The 6,311-nt window shown below is 41.6% G+C and overlaps 1 pseudogene; it reads right to left on the reverse strand.

Annotated features, from left to right (window-relative positions):
• Positions 1 to 2,368: 2,368 nt before the first annotated feature.
• Positions 2,369 to 5,410, reverse strand: LOC149193995 (G-type lectin S-receptor-like serine/threonine-protein kinase At2g19130 pseudogene; annotated as a pseudogene).
• Between the last annotated feature and the right edge of the window lie 901 nt (positions 5,411 to 6,311).

The following is a 6,311-nucleotide window of genomic DNA, read 5'->3' on the forward strand; positions in this document are numbered from 1 at the left end:
AGTTGGATTTCCAAGGCCATATGAGCCTAATAATGGTGCATTGAAGCCTCATCCCTAAAAAAAGCCTTGGAACCTCCTATTAAAATTATGCAATTGTGGTCAAATTCCACTTTGGAAAACTCATATGATTAAGATAATAATTGCAATAGATTCCTCTTTTCGAGAGGACCAAAATCGACCTAAAGATCACCTCATTTGGACAAGCAGAAGTTGGTTTTTGAATTTATGTTCCCACTCATGTATATTGGATCAGGTCGGCCCTCTACATATTTATAATTGGATAGGTTGGCCTCAACATCAATGGAACCCTCATGGAAGCCTATAAATAGAAGAGACCTCAAGCTCATTTGGACACATTGATCAAGCCATCTTCTCTTCTCTTCTATTGTCTTGGTTCACACAGGTTTGACAAAGAAAGTTCGCACAAGGGTTCAAAACTACAGGGTTGAAGCTCGCACGGATCTAGGGTTTCTGTTTCTCTGTCGCACACACGTAACTAACTATGTTTTACCCCAGGCACACACACAGAGTGGTCGAGGGTGTGCCTGGGATGTCTGAGATGCTCACACATAAGCCTGAAGGGAGCGCCTAGGGTTTTTGAAGCAGATTGGGTAGTTTGGTCCCCAAACGCACACACAGAGTGGTCAAGGTTGTGTCTGGGCAGCCTCAGTCACTCGCACAGTAGCATGAAGGGTACGTCTGGGGGTTTGAGGCAGATCTGAGTTTATTTGTCCCCAATTGCATGCATACATTTCACTAGGGAGCGTCTAGGCCTACCATAGTCATTTGCACAATTCCTCCTCCATGCGTCTGGGACTAAGAGATGAAATTTCAGTATTCTGAAGACTCCGCTCAGTGACAACAATGTTCAGCAGTTGACTACAGACAATCACAGTACATTACAATCCTCATAATCATGGTTTTGAGTATAAGCATGATTAGGTTCATTTCATGGGTGTCATAGTTGTTTTATTGGTTAGTTGCATAGATGAAAATATGGATCATTGTACTCTCTTTTGCTGAATCATTTAATGACGATCTAAGCAGAAGATGGATTTGCAAGGGTTTTCCCCATACTGGGTTTTGCCTTGGTCTCAGACCAATCGTGATGTCTTTATGGTTCCTTTATGTTTTGCTACATTGATGATAATGATGTTGTTCTTTCTACATAGTTGCAGATGTTGATGAATAATGATGTAAATCTGGATAATGTAATGATGATATGGGGTGAACTTAATGTGTTAATGAATAAATGCAATTATCAAAGAAAATACCAATATAGCCCTTAGAAAAATTAGCACTACATTATCTCGCCCTCCTTCAACACACCAACATTATGCTCGTTGGTGGTCATCACAGCGAGAGGGAGGAAAAGTCAAATGGAGCAGATGTGATTGAAGGTTGACAATCGAAGGACATTTAGTCCAAAGAAGAGGTGAACACCCTCAAGGGAAGTGAAAGCCAATCTAGAGAACACGACAAGGTGTTCCTCCCCAAATTCCAGCATGGATGAAGGCAAGAGGAAAGTCCAAGGGAGACTCCCAAGCACCAACCCAAGTAGGGAGATATTGAAGCCAAAAATCATGGTAATCCAGGGAAACATCCAAAGAACAATTTCCAAAACAGAAATGGCAAGCATATTGAGGAGTAAGCATATGGTTACCTGTGTATTGATTCTAGAAACCTCCATCACAATATCGTAATCAATGCTAAGTGACGTGTAGGGTGGTAGATTATAGATTCAAGGCACCATTTTAATGTTAGATGTGAGTTGGGCCATGTTGGAGAGGACCATACCATGGAGCTGAGGCCAAGCGTCTGACAAACACAACATTCTCATCCATTGTCACCCAATTGCAAAGAATAAATCTTTCTAAGCTAGCTCAAAGAAATCCTCCTTAAAATGAAAAGTTGGAAGAGTTTCCCATGTATAATTGATTAAAGAGGGTAGAAATTTACAACCTTTATTAGTGAGCCTATCTAGAATTTTATTTCCTTAATGTTTGAGAGAAAAAAAACCATAAAAATTGGGAGAAGAGAAACAATTCTAGACAAAAATAAATTTATAGTAATTTTATCTTATTTCAAATCTAAGACAATATATTATTAAAAACAAATTATCATCTATTTCCTTTTACTTACCAAATATAAACATTTTTCCATTTTCTATTTTTCCTTTTCTTTATTATCACGGTTAAATAATAAATATTTAACCTAAATTTAAAAAAAAAATCAATATTTTTTAATCAAATTAATATAGCTCACTACCCAACTATAATTTCATAAATAAAAAAATAACATCAAAAACCAAAAACATGACAGGAGCGTGGTAAGAACCAGATCAATAGAGATTAATATATTTCACATATAAACATAAATTGATTTTTATTATTATCAAATTAATATAGCTGACTACTCAACTATAATAAATAAATAAAACACAAAAAACCAACCAGAGCATGGTAAGAACCAGCTATTACTGTGGGTAATATCCATAGAAATTAATGTAAACCCAATTTCACACCGCCTTAGGCTTACACTTAAACAACAAATGCTTACTGCTCGTATAAAGGCTAATGTCTCAGTACTAACGGATATATTCAAATGGTCATGAAATCACTTGCTATAACCAAAACAGAACCGCAGAACTCGCTACCACTTTCGGCGGCCATGAAAATCTGATAAAATATTTAGATGGAAATGTAAGCAAAAGAGAGAATAATTTGAGGTTCTACGCAGGAGCCGAGGGCTTATCACTGTTATTGTTATTGTTGTCGTGTCCAGAAGAATTCTTGTCCCAGAAGAAAACGACACTCTTGCCTTTGAGGGCATAGGTCTGTAGCGAGAGCGGGACTGGGGGAACAGGGGGCACCTCGACAATGCCTTCCAATATCTGCAGTACACTACTCATCGATGGCCTTTCATCTTCATTGTCCTGTATGCACCATCCCCCTACAATGGCAGCTCTCTTCACCTGTTCCTCGTCTGCATCATTCCCCAATTTCTTGTCAAGCACCTCCATGGCGTTCCCACTGTTGATCCGAGTTACAGCCCACAGGGGAAAGAACTCCTCCTCGGATTCCGCGTCCCCGTCCATGTTTCTCCGCCCTGCAATTATTTCAAGCAATGTCATGCCGAAGCTGTAGACATCGGCCTTCGTAGTGATGGGCAGACCGGAGAGCCACTCGGGGGCCAAGTACCCTCTGGTTCCTCTCATGGTCGTCAGAACATTACTATACTCTCTGCCCAGGAGTTTGGCCAGTCCGAAATCAGCGACCTTGGGGCAGAAATTGGAATCCAAGAGGATGTTTTCCGGCTTGATGTCGCAGTGGATGATGCAGTCCCTGCACTTCTCGTGCAGGTAATCGATTCCCCGGGCAGTTCCCACCGCGATGCCGAAGCGCGTTTTCCAGTCGAGCAGCTTATTTTGACTCTGATCATCGCTCTTGTGGAATAAAGAGGAATTCAGGGAGCCATTGGGCATGTATTCATAGACCAACAGTCTTCTGGAGCCCTCTGTGCAAAATCCCCGCAGCCGAACCAAATTAACATGCTGTGTGGTTCCAATGGTGCTCACCTCCATGCGGAACTGCTTCTCTCCTTGGCTCACACCCTCCAATTTCTTAACTGCCACGACAGAGCCGTCTGGTAGAGTCCCTTTGAAGACGGAACCGAAACCCCCGCCTCCCAGCCGCTCAGAAAAATTCTTCGTTGCATTCTGCAGCTCTCTGTAACTGAATACAGCCAGAGTGCCTGGGGTATACTCCACAGTCCTTGGCGAGCGCCTGCAACACCAAAGAAACAGCAACACAAAAGCCAAAATAACAATCAGCCCGCCTACGACGCCACCTATTACGCCTTCAAGAGTTCCCGCCTTGTTGGAATTGGACGATTTGGAGACATCAGAGGCATCTAGTCGCAGAAACAGAGAGGTTCCATTGGGGGAATCGTACATATTTAGCAATTCGCCGAACCACATTACACAATTCTGCGAATTGCCATTAAGAACATAGGCATATGCAGTGCAGGAACAATTGGCCTTACAGGCTTCGTGGCATTGCCCTTGCCCTTGCCCTGTGTATGGAACCCCGCCTGGGGGGGTAGATTTTCCCCCCAATTCTACAAACCCATCGGTGGTGCTCTGGTTTCTGGACTGGCTGCATCGTAATGGCGTCTTGCGAACACAACCGCTGGACCACTGCTGAGATCCCCATTCGCGGCTGTCCTTGGGGACAAAGCCCGTCACACAGTTGCAGGACTGAACATTGTTATTGTTGCAGGATCCATAAGGCCCACACAGGGCATAAACCTCGCATTGTTGCAGGGGCTGTTGCCAGATCTGATTCCATTTGTTTCCCGTCGTGATGTACACTCGAATTTGGCCAGATTTATCCATTACAAAGCGCGACAGAAATCCACGAGTGACATACGAATACATGAAATACTTGTACGAACCATTGTTGAAATAACTGTAATTGTGCAGAGAATTTGATGTCATGTCAGGAACTTTCGAAAAATATTGCCCGTTCCAGACACCAGTGTCCCAGTATTTGGTCTGATTCTCCCACATCAGCACGAACTGGTCGGCTCCGCTTGGATCCATCTCCAGAGCAAAGGGCCCTGGACTCGGATCCCAGGGCTTTTTCCAAGACATGAGCCTCTGGCTCATACTGAATTTCATTTCTGGCAACCATGTATCTGCTGGGTAGTCGAAGCTCTCCCAAATGCTCTCAGAGGTATTCTCGGCACTCAGCACTACCAAGTTACCAGTATCCATTATCACAGCCGAAGAGGGCTTCTTTCCATTTCCCTTGGAGGACCAGACCAGGGATCCCCCATAGGACAGAACCAGACTCCCGCTCTCTGTGAGATTGAGAACACCAGACGAGTTCTGCAGGGGCTGCTCCCTGTTGGCTACCCAAGCGATTGTTTGCGGCGATGTCGTAGCATACCAAATACCCACATACCATTTCTTAACATTGTTGTCGTTGAGATTGAAAAATCCCAATTTGAAGGTACCGCCATTAGAAATCCTGGTCTGGTTACCAGTCAGAGAGGCGCCTAACACTATGCTGTCTGACGCTGCATCTGCTCCATCGCTGGGCTTTATCCGAAGCAGCGGCACAAGCAGGAGGAAAAAACAACTCAGAGTCTGCAAGCGTCGATCTCTCATGATATTTCCACTCCCCATTCTGAAATCAGTCAGTAGCTCTGCTGCAATTCCATGCTTTGGAATGCCTTATAACGCGATGTCAGTTGAACTACCTTTAACAACTCAAGCCAGTAAACCTACAGTGATCACGGAATGACTGTTCTAATTTTGCAATTGACTGGCAGGCATACAGCAAGCCAGTAATTTTCATAGGCGCGGGAATTTTCAGAGCTGTAACAGTCTGAATCCCAGGACACGTTGTTCGCGATCCATTATAATATTTGTGTAAGTCAACAAATTTTACATCGTTATTTCCAATCGAATAAAGTAGTTCACCTTGAGACAGTTTTCGAATATTTGGACAGAACCTTCCATGAGTTGGTTCAAAAGTTAGTTGGAGCCATTTAAGTCTAGTCAATTAAGTTAAGTGAAATGCTGTCATCATTATTGTTTTGGATATATATGAGCCATTTAAGTCTAGTCAATTAAGTTAAGTGAAATGCCATTATCTTGTGAAAATAAAAATGTCATCATTATTGTTATATATATATATATATATATTTTGTAAAAAAATAAATTAATAGTCTAAAATTCAGATGTATTTGGCAAGAGTGAAACCTTGCTCTTTTATAGACCATTAGTTAGTTTTAAGTGAAATGATGCGCTTTTGCGAATTACAACTAGAAATGATTGTCCTTGTAATAACCTAACACAATAAATTCCCTAAATCTTACCAGGGTTACCACAATGACCAAATTCTCCTTTCCAAACTGGGCACAATCTTGATACCCAACTCCAAAACACTGTACTCTAACCCAGGTCCGAAAACATCTACAACAATCAAATCTCTGTGATAGTCACTCTATCTTTATACACTTCCACTACAGAAACCCAAAGATTCCCCTCAATAGCATCCTCTTCTCCTTGTATTTGTCTAAAGCACCGTCTTCCTTCCCTTTACTGTCTCCATGTCTGTGTTACTTGGAACTTCACGTGCATTCGAATCTTAGTTGATTTTCATGAGATTTTATTGAGTAAGTTCATAGGATTACTTTAATAACTTTAGTTAAGGTTTATTTTATTAATTAAATTAATTTATTTTATTTATAATTTTAATTAAATTATATTATTATTTTATTTATTTTAATTAAATATAATT

This window comes from Pinus tabuliformis, chromosome 2_2 (assembly GCF_031772625.1).
Source record: "Pinus tabuliformis cultivar Carrire ecotype Pingquan chromosome 2_2, CPIR1, whole genome shotgun sequence".
NCBI classification, from domain to species: domain Eukaryota; kingdom Viridiplantae; phylum Streptophyta; class Pinopsida; order Pinales; family Pinaceae; genus Pinus; species Pinus tabuliformis.